The sequence below is a fragment of the Balaenoptera ricei genome, chromosome 16, assembly GCF_028023285.1.
Source record: "Balaenoptera ricei isolate mBalRic1 chromosome 16, mBalRic1.hap2, whole genome shotgun sequence".
NCBI classification, from domain to species: Eukaryota; Metazoa; Chordata; class Mammalia; order Artiodactyla; family Balaenopteridae; genus Balaenoptera; species Balaenoptera ricei.
The window spans coordinates 69,459,739-69,486,605 of NC_082654.1; the positions used below are offsets into that span (position 1 = coordinate 69,459,739).

Genomic DNA, 26,867 nt, shown 5'->3' on the forward strand with positions numbered 1-26,867 from the left:
CTCAACCACTGCGCCACCAGGGAAGCCCTATATTTAAATTAATATAAAAACTACAATATAGCTTCTCTTTAAGAAAAAGTCAAAAAATCACACATTTGATCCTTTCCTTAGATAAAGGAATTACATTAGACTAAAGGAAGAGTGTAAAGCAAATCTCTTGGACCTGAAAATACAAGGTCAAGGTTTGTTCCTACACGATGTTGTTAAGTATTTACTTTTGCTCCTAAGGAATGCCAGGAGATGCAGAGTCCAGGACATTGTAGGGGAGGAAAATTTGCCACTCTAAAATGTGTCTCTTTGCCATTGGATTATATTGAGCTGAAAACAATCAAGGCCCCAAAGACTCGGGAAGAATCTTTGACCTTCCTGTTAACTGCCAAAAAAAAATTAGATTAGAGTGCCTGTTCCCAGAATAGATCCATTACCAGAGACTTGTGAAAAGAACATGGGCCAGATTTGGGGGGGGGGGGGGCGGGGAGCGGGCGGTGGGGTGGAAATTCAGCAGGGCCTGGAGATCAGAGCGCACTCTGTCCCGTTGTCTCTGCGTGGCCTAGCAAACATACCAAACATTTGCTTTTCCATGTCCAGATGAATTGCCTTCCTCCCTTTGAAGTCCCAAACCACTACCCTAATATCCTCTTTTGTTTTTAGTTGAAAATCGTATGTAAGGTGAGGGCTTTGGCCATTTTGGCGAGTTACTCACTTTTCCTGGGTCTCTCCCTTTTATATAGATGTTATTAAACTTTTGTTTAATTTTCTTCTGTTAATCTGTGTCATGTCAACTTAATTCTTAGGCAGGAGTGAAGAACCTAGAAGGGTAGAAGGAAAATTTCTTTATCCCTGACATTTGGTATAGTCACAGGATTCAACTTTACCATCTGAACACTATCCATCCCAAGAATGCTGCAGTTAAGAGATCCAGGGAAACTGACAAAAGCTGGCGGAAAGTCAAGGTTCTTACCACGTCAGTCAGTCTCCCATATCTTTGCCTTCAGGATCAGTTTGAAATAAGAATGGTAAGAGTACCTTTTTCTATTTTCCAAAATTAGATTAGCAGGAGAAAATATTTTTGGAGCTAGTTCATTGGACTCAGCGATTCTTGGGAAATTTGGTAGAGTACTCTTAGTTTGTTGGTTCTTTTCCTCCCAGAGATGCTTATTCTTTTTGTCTGTGTTCTTTTATGTCATTTTTCATAAGGAGGAAAGCCACTGGTCTAATTAGGTTTTCCTTTCATTGTGTTCTATGTCTTGAGAATTTGGCTTGTTGACCAGTAAGAAAACTGTCTGTGGTCTCAGCCATCGGGAAAGTGGACGTAACAGTGTGCTTTTGGCAGCCCTTCGAATAGACTGGGATTATGAGCAGCTGTATCCAGTTGGTCAGAAGCACAAGTAACAACCTAGGCTTGTGACTGTCATCTCTTTGTCAGACTGGGCCAGCTCTCAGGGAAATTTGTCATAAGGAGTCCCAGTTCATAGGAGCCTTTGTCATTTCAACCTTTGCTGCTTTGCTAGTCCCCTTTTGCAAGGGAGGCCTTTACTTTCTTAGACTATTTTTGGGTGTGAACTTTCTGGATCTTGTGAGGGCTGCATCCTTTTAACTCTCATGGGATGCCACTTTCATCCATGCTTAAACCATAAAAAGGTTTATTGGTTTGAGTCACTGTTATGATCCTACTAATTTTTTTTTAACATCTTTATTGGAGTATAATTGCTTTACAATGGTGTGTTAGTTTCTGCTTTATAACAAAGTGAATCAGCTATATATATACATATGTTCCCATATCTCTTCCCTCTTGCGTCTGACTTTGGGTTTTTTTTTTTTTTTCTTTCTTTCTTTCTCTACTTGCTTTAGGTGTAAGTTTAGCTTGTTTATTTGAGATGTTTCTTGTTTCTTAAGGTAGGATGGTATTGCTATAAACTTCCCTCCTAGAACTGCTTTTGCTGCATCCCATAGGTTTTGGGTCGTCGTGTTTTCATTGTCATTTGTTTCTAGGTATTTTTTGATTTCCTCTTTGATTTCTTCAGTGATCTCTTGGTTATTAAGTAGTGAATTGTTTAGCCTCCATGTGTTTGTATTTTTTACAGATTTTTTTCCTGTAATTGATATCTAGTCTCATAGCATTGTGGTTGGAAAAGATACTTGATACAATTTCAATTTTCTTAAATTTACCAAGGCTTGATTTGTGACCCAAGATATGATCTATCCTGGAGAATGTTCCATGAGCACTTGAGAAGAATGTGTATTCTGTTGTTTTTGGATGGAATGTCCTATAAATATCAATTAAGTCCATCTTGTTTAATGTATCATTTAAAGCTTGTGTTTCCTTATTTATTTTCACTTTGCATGATCTGTCCATTGGTGAAAGTGGGGTGTTAAAGTCCCCTACTATAATTGTGTTACTGTCTATTTCCCCTTTTATGGCTGTTAGTATTTGCCTTATGTATTGAGGTGCTCCTATGTTGGGTGCATAAATATTTACAATTGTTATATCTTCTTCTTGGATCAATCCCTTGATCATTATGTAGTGTCCTTCTTTGTCTCTTCTAATAGTCTTTATTTTAAAGTCTATTTTGTCTGAATAGAGGATTGCTACTCCAGCTTTCTTTTGATTTCCATTTGCATGGAATATCTTTTTCCATCCGCTCACTTTCAGTCTGTATGTGTCCCTAGGTCTGAAGTGGGTCTCTTGTAGACAGCATATATGTCTTGTAGACAGGTCTTCTTTTTGTATCCATTCAGCCAGTCTATGTCTTTTGGTTGGAGCATTTAATCCATTTACATTTAAGGTAATTATTGATATGTATGTTCCTATTACCATTTTCTTAATTGTTTTGGGTTTGTTATTGTAGGTCTTTTCCTTCTCTTGTGTTTCCTGCCTAGAGAAGTTCCTTTAGCATTTGTTGTAAAGCTGATTTGGTGGTGCTGAATTCTCTTAGCTTTTGCTTGTCTGTAAAGGTTTTAATTTCTCCATCAAATCTGAATGAGATCCTTGCTGGGTAGAGTAATCTTGGTTGTAGGTTTTTCTCCTTCATCACTTTAAATATGTCCTGCCACTCCCTTCTGGCTTGCAGAGTTTCTGCTGAAAGATCAGCTGTTAACCTTATGGGGATTCCTTTGTATGTTATTTGTTGTTTTTTCCTTGCTGCTTTTAATATTTTTTCCTCGTATTCAATTTTTGATAGTTTGATTAATATGTGTCTTAGTGTGTTTCTCCTTGGATTTATCCTGTATGAGACTCTCTGTGCTTCCTGGACTTGATTAACTATTTCCTTTCCCATATTAGGGAAGTTTTCAACTATAATCTCTTCAAATATTTTCTCAGTCCCTTTCTTTTTCTCTTCTTCTTCTGGGACCCCTATAATTCGAATGTTGATGCGTTTAATGTTGTCCCAGAAGTCTCCGAGACTGTCCTCCATTCTTTTCATTCTTTTTTCTTTATTCTGCTCTGCAGTACTTATTTCCACTATTTTATTTTCCAGGTCACTTATCCATTCTTCTGCCTCCGTTATTCTGGTATTGATCCCTTCTAGAGAATTTTTAATTTCATTTATTATGTTTTTCATCATTGTTTGTTTGCTCTTTAGTTCTTCTAGGTCCTTGTTAAACGTTTCTTGTATTTTCTCTATTCTGTTTCCAAGATTTTGGATCATCTTTACTATCATTATTCTGAATTCTTTTTCAGGTAGACTGCCTATTTCCTCTTCATTTGTTAGGTCTGGTGGGTTTTTACCTTGCTCCTTCATCTGCTGTGTGTTTTTCTGTCTTCTCATTTTGCTTAACTTACTGTGTTTGGGGTCTCCTTTTTGCAGGCTGCAGGTTCGTAGTTCCCATTGTTTTTGGTGTCTGCCCCCAGTGGCTGAGATTGGTTCAGTGCCTTGTGTAGGCTTCCTGGAGGAGGGGCTAGTGCCTGTGTTCTGGTGGGTGAGGCTGGATCTTGTCTTTCTGGTGGACAGGTCCATGTCTGGTGGTGTGTTTTGGGGTGTCTGTGGCCTTACTATGATTTTAGGCAGCCTCTCTGCTAATGGGTGGGGTTGTGTTCCTGTCTTGCTAGTTGTTTGGCATAGGGTGTCCAGCACTGTAGCTTGCTGGTCGTTGAGTGAAGCTGGGTCTTGTCATTGAGATGGAGATCTCTGGGAGATGTTCGCTGTTTGATATTACGTGGAGCTGGGAGGTCTCTTGTGGACCAATGTCCTGAAGTTGGCTCTCCCACCTCAGAGGCACAGCCCTGATGCCTGGCTGGAGCACCAAGAGCCTTTCATCCACACAGCTCAGAATAAAAGGGAGAAAAAATACAAAGAAAGAAAGAAAGAGGATAAAATAAAATAAAATAATGTAAAATAAAACAAAATAAAATTATTAAAATAAAAAATAAAAAATAATTATTATGAAAAAAATTTTTTTAAGTAAAAAAAAAAAAAACGGATGGACAGAACCCTAGGACAAATGGTAAAAGCAAAGCTATACAGACAAAATCACACACAGAAACATACACCTACACACTCACAAAAAGAGAAAAAGGGGAAAAAAATATATCTTTGCTCCCAAAGTCCACCTCCTCAATTTGGTATGATTTGTTGTCTATTCAGGTATTCCACAGATGCAGGGTACATCAAGTTGACTGTGGAGATTTAATCCGCTGCTCCTGAGGATGCTGGGAGAGATTTCCCTTTCTTTTCTTTGTTCGCACAGCTCCCAGGGTTCAGCTTTGGATTTGGACCCGCCTCTGCGTGTAGGTCGCCTGAGGGCGTCTGTTCTTCACTCACACAGGACGGGGTTAAAGGAGCAGCTGCTTCGGGGGCTCTGGCTCACTCAGGTGGGGGGGAGGGAGGGGTACAGAGGAGGCGGGGCGAGCCTGCAGCAGCAGAGGCCGGCGTGACGTTGCACCAGCCTGAGGCGTGCCGTGCATTCTCCCTGGGAAGTTGTCCCTGGATCACTGGACCCTGGCAGTGGCGGGCTGCACCAGCTCCCAGGAGGGGAGGTGTGGATAGTGACCTGTGCTCGCACACAGGCTTCTTGGTGGTGGCAGCAGCAGCCTTAGCATCTCATGCTAGTCTCTGGGGTCCGTGCTGATAGCCGCGGCTCGTGCCTGTCTCTGGAGCTCGTTTAAGCGGCGCTCTGAATCCCCTCTCCTTGCGCGCCACGAAACAGAGAGGCAAGAAAAAGTCTCTCGCCTCTTCGGCAGCTCCAGACCTTTTCCCGGACTCCCTCCCGGCTAGCTGTGGTGCGCTAACCCCTTCAGGCTGTGTTCACGCAGCCAACCCCAGTCCTCTCCCTGCGAACTGACCGAAGCCCGAGCCTCAGCTCCCAGCCCCCGCCTGTCCCGGCGGCTGAGCAGACAAGCCTCTCGGGCTGGTGAGTGCTGCTCGGCGCCGAGCCTCTGTGAGGGAATCATTCCGCTTTGCCCTCCGCACCCCTGTGGCTGCGCTTTCCTCCGTGGCTCCGAAGCTTCCCCCCTCCGCCACCCTCAGTCTCCGCCCGCGAAGGGGCTTCCTAGTGTGTGGAAACCTTTCCTCCTTCACAGCTCCCTCCCACTGGTGCAGGTCCCGTCCCTATTCTTTTGTCTCTGTTTTTTCTTTTTTCTTTTGCCCTACCCAGGTACGTGGGGAGTTTCTTGCCTTTCGGGAGGTCTGACGTCTTCTGCCAGCGTTCAGTATGTGTTCTATAGGAGCAGTTTCACATGTAGATATATTTCTGATGTATGTGTGGGGAGGAAGGTGATCTCTGCGTCTTACTCTTCCGCCATCTTGAAGCTCCGATCCTACTAATTAATGACCAGATGATGCAGCCTTTGAATTGGAAAAACTTCTAAACTGGTAAATTTTTAGAGAGCTGTCATCATAAACAACTGATTTATTGGTATCTATTGAGAAACCAAACTAAAAAGTGGATACAAAGAAATATAAATGCTAACCTTAAGAATTCCTTCAATAAGGAAAAAAAAAATAATGGTTTGGGAAGCCTTACCAAATAGTGGCTTCAGGTTCCCTTCATGGGTCTTACAGATGCTAATAAAAATATTACATTAACTAACAAGATAATGGGAACAAGCTGGGGGGAAAATCAGGAAACTCTTCCCAACAAGGTGGAAATTTTTTAAAGGATTATCAAGAAATAAGATAAATAAAGCGAATATTGAAGGAGACAGAACAAAGAGGAATCATAAAGGGAAGTCATGGGACTCATCCCCAGCAGGGTAGAAATTTTTGGATGGTTAGTAAGAAATGGGATGAATAAAATGGACGTTCATAGAGTTAAAGCAAAGGTTTTGGTACAGCACTACCTATGGTTGGCTGGGCCAAAGTTACTCCCTATTGGTCCCCCAACCTTAGAGGGCCCCAAATAACTCTGCTCTATTTACCCCAGTTTGGAGAAATTTTAAAAGCTGGAAGGCAAAAATTACTGTGAGAAATCTGACCAGCAATTGCTTATGGCAACAGTTAGGCTGATTAATGAAGTTAAAGATTGACAGAAGGGCCTGGATCCCTTGGCTTAATCCCTCCCTCACTGGGGACCCAAGGCCTTTTACATAGTAGTGGATAAAATGGCCAGGGGTTGGAGAGAAGTTTCTGGGACTCCTTGATGTGGGAACCCCATGAGCTGAGGTACCAAAACACATTGGAGGAAACTTGACATGGGCTACAATTAAATTGAGAAAACATAAAAGTGCAAGGGTTGATAGGATTATAAAGGTTGGAATGCTATGTGAAGAGGTTTATATCAACAGTTGCCTGAGGGTTTATGGGAATGGATGCTCTGTCTGTCTGGGAACACTTACCCTACCCAGTACTGTAAGACAGAGACTTGTTGGTGTGGTCCTAGTGGAAGGTCTTCCTCCCAATTGATGGATTTGAGGTAAAAGTTTATAAGAAAATTGGTATATTTGAATGGGTTTTAGGTAGGTGGTTGCATCTCTTTTTGCCTGATTATATTGTGGGGATGGACTTTGTGTCTCACTGGGGAATGTTTCCCCTGCCTGGTATTATAAGACAGGACACACATATCCACCCTTCAGACAGTGTTCACTGAACATGCTAAAGGGAACCAATAGGATTGCCTGAGCCCACTCAGTGTGAGGTGGAATCTGGGGTCTGGTATTGGGGCAATAGTGGAGGCTTTTTGCCCCTCAGGGGAATTGGTCTGGGGTTAAACTGTGCATTCACAACAACTTCTGCAGACTTTTTGAAGGTGTGATGCATTGAAACCTGAAGTTCTAGAACACAGAAATCTTTTGATTCCCATTTTAGTTGGAAATCTTCTCCCTGATATAAAGAATCAAAATAAAGAAAATGTAGTTGGATGGGTGGATCAGCCTTTTGATATCATTTAGTCAGCAGCCCAGTTCTTTCCCGAATTGAAAACAACTGTCTTTGTCTCACAAATCTCTACAAAATCAGGAATGTAAAACACAGTGCACAGTCTCCTGGGGCAGAGTTTGGCTAACTCAGTCAGTAGAACCTAAAAATCAAAGAAAAAAAGAAGGGAGAAGGATTTTTCCAAAATCTAACTCATAGCCTCCTTAAGATTATTTCTCAAGGGCAAATATAAATCTCTAAAGTCTTTTCCACAAACAGTAAAATTCCTTAGCCATCTGAGCAGATAATCTTAACTTATTCTGACTGTTCTTTATAAACTAGTGAGTTTTATATTTTTATACCTGATTCATGACTACAGTTTTAAAGTGAAAGCTAGGGGATCTCTGGTTTTGTGTGTTTGTATGTCCATGTGTGTATGTTATAGATAGGGTATTTTCTACTTTTGGAAGCTATTGTAAAATTGATTTGTAAAGGAGCTCTATTTACTTGGCTAAAACAAACAAGCACTTATATAAAAATTCTCAAAAGTATAATAGAAGTTAGCCTTAATGTTTTTCAATTTCATATGATCTAGGATTAATCTTTAGTAAATAAAAGCAAATTTAATGCTATTGGTTTAATTAAGATAGGCATGTCTTTAGAATTATCAGCATTAAATATAAAACGTCTATCCTACCTAGATTTACCAAAAGTCAAATAAGTTTTTGTTATTTCTGTTACAAAATTTGTCAGCAAGAAAAATAGCTTGGGATGATGGCTGACTTTGCTTAATATTTCATGAAGCTTTCATGGTAATTCTAAACATAGTTTTTGGGAACAAGTGACTTATTTTTATTTTTTAAAAATTTTATTGGCATATAGTTGAGTTACGATGTTGTACTAGTTTCAGGTGTACAACAAAGTGATTCAGTTATACATATACATATATTCATTCTTTTTCAGATTTTTTACCCATATACGTTATTACAGAATATTGAGTAGAGTTTCCTGTGCTATACAGTGGGTCCTTGTTGATTATCTGTTTTATATATAGTAGTGTGTATATGTTAATCTCAAACTCCTAATTTATCCCTCCACCCCATGTTTTCCTTTTGGTAACCCTAAGTTTGTTTTCAAAGTCTGTGAGTCTGTTCCTTTTTATAAATAAGTTCATTGGTATCTTGTTTTTAGAGTCCATATATAAATGATAATATATGATATTTGTCTTTGTCTGTCTGACTTCACTGAGTGTGATAATATCTAGGTCTACCCATGTTGCTGCAAATGGCATTATTTCTTTCTTTTTTATGGCTGAGTAATAGTCCATTGTATATATGTACCACATCTTCTTTATCCATTCCTCTGTTGATGGACATTTAGGTTGGTTCCATGTTCTGGCTATTGTAAATAGTGCTGCAGTGAACATTGGGGTGCATGTATCTTTTTGAATTATGTTTTTCTACAGATATACGCCCAGGAGTGGGATTGCTGGATCATATGGTAGCTCTATTTTTAGTTTTTTAAAAGAACCTCCATACTGTTTTCCATAGTGGCTGTACCAATTTACATCCCCAACAACAACAGTGTAGGAGGGTTCCCTTTTCTCCACACCCTCTCCAGCATTTATTGATGATGGCCATTTTGACTGGTGTGAAGTGATATCTCATTGTAGTTTTGATTTGTATTTCTCTGATAATCAGCAATGTTGAGCATCTTTTTTTTTTTTTTTTTTTAAATATTACTTTATTTATTTATTTATTTTTATTTTATGGCTGTGTTGGGTCTTCGTTTCTGTGTGAGGGTTTTCTCTAGTTGCGGCAAGTGGGGGCCACTCTTCATCGCGGTGCGCGGACCTCTCACCATCGTGGCCTCTCTTGTTGCGGAGCACAGGCTCCAGACGCGCAGGCTCAGCAATTGTGGCTCACGGGCCTAGTTGCTCCACGGCATGTGGGATCTTCCCAGACCACGGCTCAAACCCGTGTCCCCTGCATTGGCAGACAGATTTCCAACCACTGCGCCATCAGGGAAGCCCCTGTTGAGCATCTTTTCATGTGCCTGTTGGCCATCTGCATGTCTTCTTTGGAGAAATGTCTGTTTAGATCTTCTGCCTACTTTTTGATTTGGGTTGTTTGGGGTTTTTTTGACATAGAGCTGTGTGAGCTGTTTGTAGATTTTTGTAGATTAATCCTTTGTGGTCCCTTCGTTTGCAAATATTTTCTCCCATTCTGAGGGTTGTCTTTTCATTTTGTTTATGATTTCCTTTGCTGTGCAAAAGCTCTTAAGTTTAATTAGGTCCCACTTGTTTATTTTTGTTTTTATTTTCATTACTCTAGGAGTTGGATAGAAAAAGATCTTTCTGCGATTTATGCCAAAAATGTTTTGCCTATGTTTTCCTTTAAGAGTTTTATAGTGTCTGGCCTTACTTTTAGGTCTATTGACCCATTTTGAGTCTATTTTTGTGTATGGTGTTAGAGAACATTCTAATTTCATTCTTTTACTTGTAGCTGTCTAGTTTTCCCAGCACCACTTACTGAAGAGACTGTCTTTTCTCCATTGTATATTCTTGCTTCCTTTGGCTGGAATCTGTTAAAAAATGGAAGAAAACACTAGGCAGAGCTGGATATAAGCTGGAGATTTTAGGAACATGGATTTTAAAACATGAAGAAACAGAAGTAGTATTAGGACATCTTCACTGGAAAATCCACAAAGACAACTGAATAATTCATGAAGAGAGACTAGAGATAAATCTGGCTACATGCATTAAATAATCTCAATGCCACATAAAAGGTACCCCACGAACTAAAATTTTGAGAGCTCTCTCTGAGCACAAATTAACAAAAAGGGGTGGGGGTAATGGTGGAAGAAACACAAAACCAAGGTGAAGAGAAGACAATTGTATGAATCTGTACTAACAGTGCCATAGTGTCCAGAAGATTCACTAAAACCAGTCATTCATTTATTATACATTTTAAGGTGACAAGCATTGTGCTGGGCACTGGAAACACAATGTTTGACACAGCTGACAACCCCTGCTCTCAGCGAGCTTATAGCCTCCTGAGACTGACCAATATAAATAGGCCTACACATAAACATATAATCATAAATTTGTGATAAATACTGTGAAGAAAAAAACACAGGAAGCCTAGCACAAGGAGGCCATGACCTAGAATGGGGCCTCAGGGGAGAATTTTCCTGAGGCAGAGTTAACGTGTGGTGTGTATGTGTCTGTGTGTGTGTATATAGAAAGGATCCCCTAGACTGAGAGCAACATATGAAAAAGTTCTGAAATGGAAAAGTCTACAGCCCATTCAAGAAACAGCAGTGCCAGCTAAAGCAGGAAGATGGCAGGCCAGTAGGAGATGGGCAGGGGCTAGATCATGGAAAGCCCACTAGGTCATGTGATGGATTTCGGTCTTTCTCTACTGAGGTGATTTAAGCAGGAAAGTCAGTCACATGACCAGATCTGCATTTTTAAAACTCACACAGGCTACAATATGGAGAACATAGAAACAAGGCAGAGGAAAGAAAATCAGTTGTAACATGGTTGTAATAGTCCAGGCAGGAGATGATGACATTTGGGACCATGATAGTGCAGTGTCATTGGAGCAGAAAGGAGAGACTGAGAGATGTTTAAGGAACAAAATCACCACATCTTAGTGGTTTAGTGATGGATTTGATGAAGGCGGTGAGGGAAAGGTTGATCAGTGATGCTATCTGAACCAACTTATATCTTTTCCTTTTGAGGGGGAGAGTGCATAGGGGATTCTTATGAGTTTTAAGTCTCTCTTATTCTATAACAGTCCCCCTTCCTTTTCTCTGCCATTTATATGTTAGTAAAGCTGAGTCTTTTGGCGTATAGAGTATCAAGTATCTCATATTCTCATTTGACTGATTACTTCCTTGTACTATTGATTACCTTTTTCCTATAGCCACTGGGTTTCCTGTAAAATGATATACAGTAAGTCCCCTACATATGAACCTTCAAGTTGTGAACTTTCAAAGATGTGAACGTACATTCGTTCACACGTCTAATGCATGTGTCTGGCATACACTGTCACGTGCATGCATCCTCTACAAGTGGTTGTACTTTTTTGTGTACTTTACCGTACAGCACTGTATTAGAGTACAGTATCTTTATTTAAAGCCCAGGATGTTCGGAAGCAAGCGTAAAACAGCGGTGATGTAGCTGGCACTACTGTACTTTTCAAGGTTCTGTACTGTAAGATTAAAAATGTTTTCTTTATCTTTTGTTTGTTTTTTATGTATTATTTGTGTGAAAAGTATTATAAACCTAGTACAGTACAGTACTATATAGCCGATTGTGTTAGTTGGGTACCTAGGCTAACTTTGTTGGACTTATGAACAAATTGGACTTGCAAATGTGCTCATTGCACTTGTTTGTATGTACGGGACTTACTGTAGCTTTGAAGGCTCCATTGATTCTGGTTCAAGTTATTTTTTCCTTTTGACTAGACTACTTCATGGGTTGCACTGGACACTTACTATTACATCACATCCTGATACAACAACGTACCACTCAGAGCGCCTTTAGTGATGCTGGGATTGGGAGTGTAAGTGGGGTCAGCATGACCCTCCCATTATGAAGTTCCTCTTTCACCTTTTTAATGGTTCTAGCATCCATTGATGGTGGTCACCTCAATCTCCCCAAAACTGACTTAGATAAAAGAGAATAAAGAGATTCTCTTTTATCTAAGCACACAGACATTTTAGCAAAACATGAGTTGGACTCCATCACCCAAGCTTTTCTAATTTTCCTCCAGCTGTTTTGGGTACATCTTCTCAATGGCTGATTTAATGCTTCTGACTCAAAATGTAAATATCAAAGTCCTATCTTCTGTCCCTTTTCTTTTCTCTCTGGTAGATTGTATCCACTCCTTGCAAACTTCTATCTGTGCAAAAATCTCATACAATCAGAACTGTAGCCTCCATCTGAGTGGCAATGTTCAGTTGCCAACTGGTCCCTTGCTCTGCCATAAATCACACTTGTCACCTTAATTTCCAAACCACCTTCAGACCCCTCTCTTTCGGTCAAGGATATCATGATTCTCTCAATCACCATTGACTCTTCCTCCCCGCCCCACCCACTGTCTACATCAGTAAGTTGACGACTCTGTGCAATCTCCCTCCAACATATCATTCTCATTTTTCTCTTTCCAAATTGCTGCCACCCCTCTAGCACAGTTCATTATCTCTTGCCTAAACTATTGCAAATAGCTTTTCAATGGCTCTACCAGCTTCAAGGCTCTGCCATGTGCAGTCCACCCTGAAAGCAGGGCTGGAAAATGCTCCTGCAAAAACATCTGGAGTCATGTCATTCCCCTGCTCAAACAGCTTCACTTGCTGCCCACTAGCTACCCAAAGAGATACAAGCTGTTCAGGCCACATTCACTCTGTCTCATCTGCCTCTCCAGACATTGTTCCACCTGTGTGTTACCCAGCCCTGCACCCCTGGAAAGCTGGTCCCTGAGCCTCCTCCCAGGAGTCATGCCTACAGTCAGTCCTTCCTTCCTGATGCCGAAACCATCCTCGATTACCAGCAACCTACTCATTTTTTTTCTTCCTCACTAAGTGACATATATATTTTTATTGCCAGTTATTTGAATCACAAAGGTGTTATATTATTTTTGTAACAAGTTCCCCTTCCCTCCTCTATTTCTACCACCCTATGGGAATAACATTGTGTTTTCTTCCATGATTGTTCTTTAACCTGCATAAAAATAGACGTACCTTGTTTTTTCTTGCCACCTGCCTGCTTGAGTTGGGACGTCAGTCTCCTCCTGCCCTTGGACTGGGCTTCACACCATCAGTTATACTGGTTCTCAGGCCTTTGGACAGGGACTGGAATTACACCACTGGCTTTCCTGGGTCTCCAGTTTGCAGATGGCAGATAATGTGATTCTTAGTTCCTTAATCACTCATTTTTTCTGGGCACTTAAAGCATTTTTCAATATGAGGAATATATAATCATGGTTCTAAAGATGGAGAGGAAGAAATATATAAACTTAGTCAGCCAATCTGAACAGAAAGCATTTGCTTACATGGAAACTTGACGGTTCTCATCTTACCCAATTTTAATTATTTTGAAATTGTCTGAATCTATAGAACCTAAACATGATCATAGCTTTTTATTTTGATTTCCATTGGTGAAACATATTTCAGGGGCAAATTCTATTTCCATCCCTTTTAATTATTAACATTCTTATAGATTTCCTCAGCCAGATTATTTCTTTCTTTATTTTAAATTGAAAGTCAAAGTTTCTATTCTGTTTTCCTTAGACAATTAATGCATTTTTCAACAACTAAAACTGAAAATACAAATGTGTGAAAATAAAAAGCTAACTCTCCTTTTTCTAAGTCCATCCTTAAGTAAACCAGTGTTACTGACTTGGCAAATAGTTATTTGCATTTTCCTTAAATTTATAAAAACATGCAAAAATATACAGGGCCCTACAGTTTTATTCTTCTATGCATTTCTTGGACAAACTGGAGCTTTAATCACTTAAAATACCTTTTTAGTTCAGTAGATAGAAGGCATTATTTTTTTATACTGAGCTATAATTGACATATAACATTATATTAGTTTCTAGTGTACAACATAATGACTCATCACTTGATCATTTGTATAGACTGCAGAACGATCACCGTAATAAGCCTAGTCAACCTCTGTCATCACACGCAACTACAGGATTGTTTCTTCTTCTGATGAGAACTTTAAGATTTACCATCTTAGTGACTTTCAAATCTGCGAGAGCATTATTAACTATAGTTGTAATGCTGTATATTACATCCCCATGACATTTCGTGAGAAGACATTATTTTAAATTATAACACAGTATCTCACGATAATATTCCATATTTCTGTAATATACTCAGCCATTATTAATAAATACTGGTTGTTTAGATGAATTTTATAATTATTTTCATGATTAAGTAAACATTCTTTTATATGTAAAAAATATATGCACAAAGATATAATGATGAATAATTTGGTTTATAAAGGTATATTATATATACATAAAATATACATATATATTATTCTGCAACTAGCTTTTCCCATACAATTCACATAGACTCCTTTTACCTCAGTATATAGAGATTTGCTTCCTTCATATCAATAACAGCCTCAGATTCGACATTATAAGTAGTCCTTATTCTGTCATTCCCATAGATGACCATTCAGTTTGATCCCTTTTTAACTATTACACACAAGGCGGAAATAAGTATCATTGTATGTAAACCTTTATAACTTATTACTTTTTTTTCAAATCCATTCTCAGAAATGGCTTCCTGGGTTGAAAGGCACTCACAATTTAAATTCTAATAGGAGACAGCTAGATTACTTTCCAAAAGTAATAATGTACTCTTATGCCAACAGTATATGAAGGGAAGTATTTATTTCTCCACACCTTTTCTAATTACAATGTGTTAATTTTTTTCATTTCTGTCAAATTATTACTAGAAAATTGATATTTCTGAAGTTTAGCATTCCATGCCCATTCTCTAAGACCCCATCTAAAATACCACATCCTTTATGAATCCTTTCTTCTCTCATCCTAGATATCCTCCCTTTCCTCTGGAACTTTTGTAGCATATGTTTTGTCCTTCTGTGGAACTTTTCATATTACACTTTATGCTGAATTGAGTTTTCTCATTTTACATGTCTACCACAATGTAGCTCAAAAAGGAGAGGTCACGTATCTTACCTATTCTTGTAACTTCCTTAACATTAGCACAGAAGCAGTGCATAGAAGATGCTCCACTTTCTGCCTCACAGGATCCAGCTGATCAGTCAAGGGAAATGGGAGCTCAAGGCTAGGAAATAGAAGTATATGACTCTGTGTCCTCTTGGAGGAAACTGCAAGCAGATTGCTGCCAAATTCTATCACCGACAAAACAGTTAAACAAAACAGATATACCATGTTTACTTATCAAAGCTACTGCTTGAACATCCAGGGTAGGTGAAGCCAACTGACAAGAGTATGACAGCATCACGATATTTATAAGCCAGAACTGTGGGCAGAAGCAAATCCAAAAGGAAGCACAACAACATGTAAGAAAAGCACTTTTTAAAAAATTTTGTAGGTACCTTATTTTAAAGTGAATTCAGATAGAAGGCTTACCAGTGGGTAAAAGATAAAAAAGAAAGATTATAGCTCAGCATACAAATGAACAACTAAAAGGCAACAGAGCTAACATGAATTGACTAAGGCTATGGACCAGTTGCCTTGCATACATTATCCCATTGCACACACACACATCCCTGTGCAGTAGATATTATTATTATCATCCACATGTCATATACAGGATTTAACTTTCCCGAGGTCATAGATGGTACTTATAAGGGAACTGAGTAGAAGACCCAGATCTGTTTGAGTCTAGGCTGTAATAATATCCCACCTGTAGAGGTACTAACACAGAGACCAGATGATTCTTTGTCAGTGGTGCCATAGAAACCATATTTTTATTAAGGGCAAACAATGGAAGGATGGGGCTTCCTTGATGGCACAGCGGTTAAGAATCCGCCTGCCCATGCAGGGGACACATGTTCGAGCCCTGGTCCAGGAAGATCCCACATGCCGCAGGGCAGCTAAGCCCGTGCACCTCAATTACTGAGCCTGCACTCTAGAGCCTGCAAGCCACAACTACTGAGCCCATGCACCTAGACCCCATGCTCTGCAACAAGAAAAGCCACTGCAATGAGAAGCCTGCTCACCACAACTACAGAAAGCCCACGCGCAGCAACAAAGACCCAACGCAGCCAAAAAAAAGAAAAAAGGATGACACCTAAACCTGTCCATAGAACTTATTATGCTATCAGAGAAGTAAGAATCTCCTTAGAGTCAAAAACCCAGAAGAAAAAAACAAACAAGCAGTGTTCTACTTACTGTTACTTCATAGGGACAAAGAAAGGCCCAAAGATGACGTAAGTTCATTTTTAAAATACATAAACCATACAAATATAAAGGAATGAGTAACAAAGTATACCTACCAAGTGCAAACAGCACAGTCACTTAAAACTGTGATAAAGTTCAATTTCTAAATATTTTCTTGGCTGACTGCACCCAGTCTTCTGAACCAGGGCCACCTATCATGCAGTACAAGTGTTAAATGCCACATTAGCACTTCTTGCTCGTTGCTCAGAGCCTCAACAACTTCCTTTAAGTTCATCCAGCCTAATTCTCATTTTCCAAAGTTACCAATGTCTGCACTTCTCTTAAATATCGGCCTCTTAGTTTTCTCTCACTTTCTTCTTGAGACAAGGAGACACTGATAAAGACATCTGAATTCAATCTCTTTTAATGGGATTGAATCAGTGAAGGCCCTTCTCTGGGCAGATAGTGCCCATGAACTCTGCAGCCCAATCATGAAAGAGATTAAAATTTGTGAGATAACGAGCTATGATTCACAAAGATTCAAATTCAAATTCTCAAGCTTACTACTGTAGAACCCTGAGTAACATATTTAACCTACTTGATCCTCAGTTTTGACAGGACCAAAATGATATTGTTGGTTTCATTTGTTGTAACTCATTTCAAATAGACTTTATACTACTGAATGGATGGATCACAATGCATCAGAACAAGTTAAATCTTTCTATGTCTGGTCTGTCATTGCAATACCATATAATATTTTTCTCTATTTTAATTATACTCCTGTTTCTTGTAGTCTGATTTCTTCTGAGCCTTAGCCTCTGATCCAGGCTAACCCACTAAGTCATTGCAAGGCAATAATTTTAGAAGCGTCTTCAGGTAAACAATAGGCAGCACTCCTCTGGTATTTATACTTATAAAATCATGTTGTTGGTATATTAATCTCTCTGATTTTCCTTAAAGTGGTTAAATTAGACCACTTCCTTTATGCCACATGTGTAGGAACATTTTTGCTTTCTCTAGTCTAATAAAATTTGACTCCATCATCAAATGGAAAGCATAAGTCAATGATCAGAAGCAAGCATGTTATTATATTTTAGTTCAATTAGTGAATCTTACAGAGTAGAAGGGAGGGATGGAGGAGAGAAGGAACACCATAGTAAGCACTATGTCATCATGTAGCTCCTCACAGGGATTCCCAGAGGTCATTATTATAAGAAAATGTCAATTCAGAGAGGTTAATTATTCAGTCACACAGCAAATACCTGTCTGTTCTAGATCTTGAATTAATGTATAAATCAGGAAAAGGCATTAAGAAGCTGTCTACTCAAGAAATACACATATCAGTGGAGGTCCCTTAGCTTTTGCTTTAGCTTAGAAAATATTCAATGCAGGGAAACACTAAGCAAGTCCGAGCTGAGGAGAAAGCAGAAATATCTGAAAACCACAAGGGGGAGATCTCAAGTGAGTAGAAGAGAACAAACAGGTACAGAGAGAGAGAAAGAGAGGAGAGAGTGTGCATGTAAACTGGAAGCGGAAATCCAAGGGCCAAAAAAGAAAGAGCCACAGACAATGTAGGTTCATATCTTACAAGTGGGAGAAGACGCTCAGAACTCTAAAAGTCAAAGTCTAAAATTATGACAGCCAAGAGGAATCTAAGGAGAATGACTACTAGATGTAATGTGGTTAGGACCTAGAACAGAAAAAAGACATTAGGAAAAAACTAAGGAATTCTGAATAATGTATGGACTTAATGATAATAGATCGATATTATTCATCAGTTGTGACAAATGTACCATATTAATGCAAGATGTTAATATTAGGGGAAACTGGATGCAGGGTATATGGGAACTCTCTGTACTACCCTCACAATTTTTCTTTAAACCCCAAAGTATTCTAAAATAAAATGTTTATTTTTTTTTAAAGTCAACAGTTTAGAAACAGATTTTTTTTTTAATGGTAATCTTGTCCCAAGGAAAATCCTAGAAGCATAGACCCAAGCTCCCAACTCTACCCTCAGGAGGAATAAGGACCCTTAGGGACCACACATTAGTACAAGTCTTGACCCACTGAGGTATGTTTTTATTCCACATATAAATATAATCTGCCAGTTAAGGTATTAAAAAAAACCCTGTGCCTTTTAAAAAATACACATTTTCTTAAAGGTAGAAAAAATTTTAAACTTAGCCTTGTTTAACGCTATGAAGGCAAGAAATCAAAAAACCTTCTGTTTATTTAAACAAATTGCCTGGAAAATACAGTCAATCAGGTAATACCAATTAAGTGTCTCCTTAAGCATACTAAAATTCTGTAGCTAGAGAAAGACAAGAACATCAGACCAAAAGTAATTAGCATTTTACACTCTGTAGATGGATGACGTTGCCTCCAAAGGAAAAAAAAATAAAAGGAGCTCAGTGCCACTATTATTAATTTATTTAAAAAAAGAAAACTGTAATACCACTAAGCAGAAAAGGGTCCAGTGGTAACAGAATCACTGTGCACATAGTTCACTAACCAGTTACTAAATAATACCCAAGCTACTTAACAAAGGACCCTAAAATACAAGTATAAGGAGAGAATATCCCCACATTCCATTTGGAATATCAACTTTAGCCTGCTCTTTCCACACCTGGAAATGTATTTCTGTCCTTCTGTAACAATCTTGCATCTCCCATCAGGCAGCTGAGCCTGAAATATTTGAAAGGGATCCAAGGCCTACTGTGGCCATTTGAGTTCACGTAAAATCAGGACACTTTCAAAGGGATTCTACTGAATGTCAGGTTTGAGTCAAGGTTTTAATTTCACAGTAGATTTAACTGAAGAGATTTAATTTTACCAAATTAAAAATGCATGCTTGACAACAACCCCCAAGCCCTCCAGGAGTGAAGTCAGAGAAAGTTTGATCCGAGCCTCAACGAGAAAGAAAAAGGCAATGACACCAGATGCCCTAGTTTAAAACCTCTGAGGCTCAGAATGGAGGAAAATGGGAGAATTAACACTCTGTGAAAAGGATGCCATTCTTGCTGACTGGAGTCAATTTTTTTCAATCGAAGGGCATCCATCTGCCCTCAACTCACTCCTCCACGGTCCACTTTTACACATGAGTAACACAAATTGTGCCAACCAACTCCCAGCAATGGAGAGTAAGAGATTGGTGGCTAATACTAGTCATCAATAATATGCTAGTGTCTTCCATGACTGTGAGCATGGGTGAAATAGTAAAGGAATGCAAACCACCTGCAAAAACATAATCACGTAAAGGAAAGGAGAAGGGAGAGGAAGCAAGGGAATAGGTATCAGCTGGTGAGAAAAGCTGAGTAGAGAAGAGAGTTGTGACTAATATTAATACATCACTACCATGCAGCAGACGCTGTGATAGACTGTTATATACATTAGCTCATCCTCACAATGATCCTACAGTATAGATACCATTTAAATTGTAAAATGGAAAAACTGAGGGTCACTGGGGTTTAAGTAGCTTGCCCTAGAAACATTCTGAATTTCTAGGCATAAGACAAAATCCAAGGTTCTTTTAACTCTCTGGACCTTTGTTTTTTCCACTTTATTATCCTGACTGTCCAAGGGAGAAAGTTAGTACCTGGGTAATGTAATTCATAAGATAAAGTGAGTTTCCAAAATTTCACATTTGTGCATAAACCTTAATTATCCATCTAGGTTGTCAACTCCTTAAGACAAAGATCAACAAGTTCATGTGCTTTTAAGGAAAATAATATTTTACACTTACATAAACTCAATGAATCAAAGAATACACTTCCATAAAAATTTGAGTTTGAAAGTGCTGAAGTAAGGCATTCCATCAATAAAATAAAGCCAAATAATAGTGATCTGTTACACAGTAAAAAGTTGATCTATCAATCTGCAGATCTGTACACTTATGATAGTACATTTTACTGCATGTAAATTATAAATCAACTAAAATAATAAATAGTAAAGAAAAAATGGGCAGTGATTTCCACTTCTGATTATACTGGATGTGGCAGACCTACACTCTTCTTAAGAACAACTAAAAATTCAGCTAATACTTGAAAATTCTTTAAAGAAATTGGATTGCTACTGAGAAAATGAAACTTCAGAGGTCAAAATCCAGGAGAGAATAAACTCAGCGAGATGAATCAAGTATTTTGTGTCCAGCCTCTCTCCTCATGGCATACATATTTTCTTGGTTATGGGGAGAGGTTGAGAAACCAAGAAGACGGTGGCAGCTATGAAATCATCAGAGAATTCAGAAGCTTTCAGAGCTGAGGAGATAAAAACTACAGATTTGGCTGCTGATCTAGGCAGGACTGGAGGGACCAAGTTTTCCTAAAGAAGGAAGATGCATGGAAATAAGACCAACAGTGTATTTTCCCTCAGTATATTTGCTAAATACTTAAGCTACCACAGGGCAAGAGGCTGGAAAGCCAATAAGTAGTAGCTGAAAAACAAGGGGAGCTCAAGGTGGTGGAGAAAGAGAACACTGGGCTCACCTCCCCTCATGAACACACCAAAACTGCAACCACATATAGACAGAGCAACTCCTGCTGAAATCAAACAGCTGGGAACTAGAACAGCTTTTCTACAACCAAGGCTAAAAAGATCCACACACAGTCCGGTAAAAAGGGAGAAGCAATCTGGTGGAGACCCACATCCCTAGCAGGGGACACAGAAGAGGAGGGGGTTATCACAGGCTCGGGGGACCTCCCTGGGGAATGAGGGGTTCAAGCCATATATTAGGCACACAGCACCAGGGTCTGACGCCAGGAAGGTTAGACCCCTGAGCTGGTTTGAAAACCCGTGCAGCTTACCGGAGGGCTGTAAGAAACTGAGACTCTGCTCTTCAAGATGAGAGCACAGCGTGGAGGCAGGGGACTGAACACTGCCTGAGGCTCTGGCTGGCTTGCCAGGACCCTCCTAGCGCAACCCCCAGCCCTCACCAGGCTCCTGCTCCAAAGCCTCTTGCTCGGCACTGCTCCCCACTGAGATGGAGCCTGCCCTGGCCAATAACAGTGTGTGGACCCCAGCCCTGCCTCTGCCCAGGGCCAAGGCAGCCATTGCCAGCACACACTGTGGTGCACACACTTGAAAGGGAGCAAGGCTAGCCCCAGGTTGGAGACCCCCCAGTCCCTGGGCACACTCAGAAGGGAGCAAAGCTAGACACGGTGGAGACTTCTATCAGCCAGAGTGTGGGTCTCCGTGTGCACTTGGGAGGGAGTGGGGCCAGCTCAATCATGTGGCACCACCCCTTAAGCCCTAATCCACCCTTCTGACCAAGGCGTGTGTGCCCCAGAAGAAAAAGTGAAACCAGCACAGAAATGCAGCCCAAAGTCCTCAGGCCCCAGGCACATCCCAAACCAATGTGGAGACTGCCATCACACTCTGGAGAAACCCGACTACCTCAGGGCTCCGGTTCCAGCCCCTCAGGCCCCAACCTCACCCCTGATAGGGCAGTAACGGTCACTGAGCATAGGAGCAGCCCTGGCTCACATCTGGCTCTGGCTCTAGTCCCTCCAACTTCAGCCATACCTGCCACAAAGGCAGTGGCTGACAGCAAACCCCAGAAGATGCAGCCCATGCTCACTTCAGATCAGCTCTGCCACCAAAGTCACTGGCAGACTGCATAGGGACCCTCCCACAAAAACACACCCTTTCAAGACCAGGATCGATAACTATTCCATGTAATTTAATTGAGACAGAGAAAGTTAAACAAAAACATAAAAGAGAGGACTATGTTTCCAAAAAAAAAACCAGGAAAAAAACCCTGAGAAAAACCATAATGAAACAGAAATAATTTACCTGACAGGAAGTTCAAAGCAATAGTAATAAGAATGCTAACTGATCTAGGGAAAAGAATACAGGAACACAGTGAGAATTTTAACAAAGAACTAGAAAATCAAAACCACAATGAGATATCACCTCACACCTGTCTGAATGGCTATCATCAAAAAGACAACAAATAATAAATGTTGGTGAGGATGTGGAGAAAAGACCCTGGTTCACTGTTGGTAGGAATGGAATTTGGTATGCCACTATTGAAAACAGTATAGAGCTCCCTTTAAAAATAAAAAATGTGACTACCATATGATCCAGCAATTCCACTCCTGGGTATATATCCAACTAAACCAAAAACACTAATGTGAAAACATAAATGCACCTCAATGTTCACAGCATTAGCTACAATAGCCAAGATATGTAAACAATTTAAGTGCCACCGACAGATGACTGCATAAAGAAGATGTGGTATATCTATACAATGGAATATTACTCAGCCACAAAAAAGAATGAAATTTCACCATTTGCCACAACACAGATGGACCTGGACGGTATTATACTAAGTGGAGTAAGTCAGATAGAGAAAGACAAATACTGTATGTTTTAACTTATATGTGGAATCTAAAAATAAAACAAAGGAATGAATATAACAAAACAGAAACAGACTCATAGATACAGAGGGAGAGGGGTGGTAGGGAGGGACAAGGTAGGGGAAGGGGATTAAAAAGTATAAACTACTAGATATAAATAAGGTACTAGGATGTAATGTACCACACAGGGAATATTATCAATACTGTATAATAACTTTAAATGGTGTATAATCTATAAAAATATCTAATTACTCCACTGTATGCTTGAAACTAATATTACATTGTAAATCAACTATAATTCAATCAAAAAGTTAATTAAAAATATAGATAGAAATACCTGAAAACAGAGTAGAGTATTTGCAGTCTTATGGTGCATAAAACTAGAAATTGGACCCTAATACCCACCAGCAAATATGGTTTCATAAAGTAACACTATATAGCAATGAGAATTTGATCCATGCAATATTATGGATGAATCTTACAAACATAATGTTGAGACAGAGAAGGTAGTTACAAAAAAAGTACATATATTTCCATTTATATAAACTTAAAGAATAGGCAGATTTTGGTCACCTAATCTATGAAAAGGGAGGCAAGAATATACAATGGAGAAAAGACAGTCTCTTCAATGAGTGGTGCTGGGAAAACTGGACAGCTATATGATATGTAAAAGAATGAAATTAGAACACTCCCTAACACCATACACAAAAATAAACTCAAAGTGGATTAAACTCCTAAATGTAAGGCCGGATACTATAAAACTCTTAGAGGAAAACACAGGCAGAACACTCTCTGACATAAATCGCAGCAAGATCTTTTTTGACCCACCTCCTAGAGTAATGAAAATAAAAATAAAAATAAACAAATGGGACCTAATGAAACTTAAAAGCTTTTGCACAGCAAAGGAAACCATAAACAAGACAAAAAGACAACCCTCAGAATGGGAGAAAATATTTGCAAATGAAGCGACCAACAAATTATTAATCTCCAAAATATACAAACAGCTCATGCAGCTCAATATCAAAAAAAAAAAAAAAAAAAAAGACAACCCAATCAAAAAGTGGGCAGAAAAAAAAAAAAAAAAAGTGAGCAGAAGATCTAAATAGACATTTCTCCAAAGATATATGGATTGCCAACAAACACATGAAAGGATGCTCAACGTCACTAAGTATTAGAGGAATGCAAATCAATGCATTACAATTAGGTATCGCCTCACACCAGTCAGAATGGTCATCATCAAAAAATCTACAAATGATAAATGCTGGAGAGGGTGGGGAGAAAAGGGAACCCTCATACACTTGGTTTGAATGTAAATTGATACAGCCACTATGGAGAACAGTATGAAGGTTCCTTAAAAAACTAAAAATAAAACTACCATATGATCCACCAATCCCACTCCTGGGCATATATCTGGAGAAAACCATAATTCGAAAAGATACATACACCCCAATGTCCACTGCAGCACTATTTACAATAGCCAGGACATGGAAGCAACCTAAATGTCCATTGACGGATGAATGGATAAAGAAGATGTGGTACAGATATACAATGGAAATTACTCAGCCATAAAAAGAGTAAAATAATGCCATCTGCAGCAACATGGATGGACCTAGAGATTGTCATACTGAGAACATCAAAGACAAATATCATACGATATCACTTATATGTGGAATCATAAAAAATGGTACAAATGAACATATTTACAAAACAGAAATAGAGTCACAGCTGTAGAAAACAACTTATGATTATCAGGTGGGGAAGATGAATTGGGAGACTGGGATTGACATATACACACTACTATATATAAGAAAGTAACTAATAAGGACCTACTGTATAGCACAGGCAACACTAATCAATACACTGTAATGGCCTATATGGGAAAAGAATCTAAAAAATAGTAGATATATGTATATATATAACTGATTCACTTTGCTGTACAGCAGAAGCTAATACAACATTGGAAATCAACTATACTCCAATGAAGATTTAAAAAACAAATAAATAAAAAGAATAGGAAGATTTTATTGTGATAGAAATCAAGACTTTTTATCTTTGGTAGAGTAGTGACTAAGAGGGTAAAGAGAGGCAGCTTTCTAGGTGCTAGTAAATTTCAGTTTTCAATATGGGTATGTTCATTTGAGAAAATTCAATGAAGTGTATACCTATGATTTATGTACTTCTATTAATATTTTAAAGAAATAAAATTTACTTTCACACAAGAAATCTTATATATCTACTACCTTTTCCTTTACCTGTTAACAGAAACTAAAAGATGACAAAATGAATGTACATGTAATATATACATTTTTAAACTTAGAAATACAATGTTTTTAAAATACGTTAGGCACTTAAAAGTGCAGAGATCTGAATACACATAGTATAGTCATATTTTCAGCCAGATAATGAAGTACTGGTGAGAATGCTAGATTTCATTAATAAACATTTTATAATGTCCTGCAAAGAATACCATGAAATTAAAATATTCCTATATCTGAACTCTGTACAATTTTCAATGTGCTTTCACATTTAGATATCATTTAAAGTTATCTCATTATCTCATTTAATGAGATAGCTCACTTAAAGATATTTCATTAATATCTCCATGAAAAAGGCAGAACAGAATTTTTTTCTCCATTTGACAAATGAAAAAAATAAATAATCTAGCCTCAGAGGAGTTCATCTGTTCATGTTTACATGTCTATTACATGGCTGAAGTGAATATCTATTGTTTTGGCCTGCTTGGGATCTTTCCCCTGTGTTTTAGTATCAGTACCCCCTTTCTCTTTGTCATTTTGGTACTGTAAAACAGGGTATCTCACCACCACCCCTTGCTGTGTTTGGTAGTATGATACCACATGAAGTCAATGATATTCTATCTCCTAGGAATCAGAATCTTGACTTGAGTAATATATGATTGAAAGTAGTTGGGTCTGAGAATACACTGGCAGTACCCTAAAAAAGATGGTCAATTCGTTTCTACTATCCAGATTCCTGAAGCTCTCCAGCATCTAAACTAATTTCCCATGACCTAATTGTTCAACTTTTAATTTGATTCTGTAGATTACTCAGTATTCTTTTAGATTAATTAGCCAGAGTGGGTTTCTGTTGCTTACAACCAAGAATGCTAATGAGTTCTGTGGTCTACCAATAAATTATAAGGCCAGGTCTATCCCATCCCTTCACTTGGTCAGCCCTTTCTCCAGCTCACCAAGGAACATTCCACGTGTGCCACAATGAAATACTACTGCCATTCAGTAAGATAAATTACCAAAAGTTTAGTATGAGTACAACTGTAGATGGGGATTAATAAAGTTGAATAGAGAAATGATAATCTTGAAGGAACTTCAGAAAAATCTAATTGAGATTTTCATTCAATAATATAAGAGTTTATGTAAAATTGATAGCTAATGGGAAGCAGCCACATAGCACAGGGAGATCAGCTTGGTGCTCTGTGACCACCTACAGGGGTGGGATAGGGAGGGTTGGAGGGAGGGAGATGCAAGAGGGAAGAGATATGGGGATATATGTATATGTATAGCTGATTCACTTTGTTATAAAGCAGAAACTAATACACCATTGTAAAGCAATTATACTCCAATAAAGATGTTAAAAAATAATAATAATATCAGAGGTTTGTGATAACTCTACCGTAGAAGTCTTGGGTTTCCACAGATGATGATTTCATTATTAACTACTCTAAGATTTGCCAAAAATATGAGCAATGAAAATAACCTCCCCTCTAAAACCAAAATATCCAATTAAACATTTTTAAGTTTAGCTTTCCAAATTAGCTGATTTTTTCCAAAAATAATGTTTTTTTATTTGATTCAAAATGATGGCCTTACCTCACCTAAATCATTATTTTTCTCAAAACTGAGAGGAAATGCAAATTGTGGAGATAATGGAATTCACATATTCCGGATGCAGAAGAAAAGAGCAGAAACACAATGTTAAGCACAGGAGGTAACAAGGAGTGAGGAAGTGATGGGTATTTTTTGTAATAAGATAAAATTTGCTAGTAAAACTAGTTTATGTCAGAAAAAAAGTCAAATATTTTTTTAAAAGAGGCAAGGTCTGAAAAAATAAAATCCTCAGTGGGAAGTAGGAAAGCTGACAACATTGTCAGTTGTGATTAATTTGAGAAGAAGCTCAAATAGGGAAAGGTGAATTTATTTTTTTGCTAAGAAAAATATGATCAATTACACAAAATATTCCAAGACACCAGCCTAAGAGACTAACAAACACTGAAGAAATCTTTTGTGGCCTTCTTTGAAGGCCACTAAGGTTCAAACCTCTAAGAGAAAAGTATTGTTAGTCTGAAACTA

General features: G+C 38.7%; 1 long non-coding RNA gene across 3 annotated transcripts in view; it reads right to left on the minus strand.

Annotated features, from left to right (window-relative positions):
• Positions 1–713: 713 nt before the first annotated feature.
• The window catches only part of LOC132350646 (uncharacterized), a 383,412-nt gene continuing 357,258 nt past the window's right edge, over positions 714–26,867 (minus strand). For all 3 annotated transcript variants that reach the window (XR_009497974.1, XR_009497973.1, XR_009497975.1), the window contains 4 exons: positions 15,017–15,125; positions 13,041–13,285; positions 9,824–9,875; positions 714–809 (listed from right to left, as the gene is read on the minus strand). This is a non-coding gene — a long non-coding RNA (uncharacterized LOC132350646). The remainder of the gene's footprint in view (positions 810–9,823; positions 9,876–13,040; positions 13,286–15,016; positions 15,126–26,867) is intronic.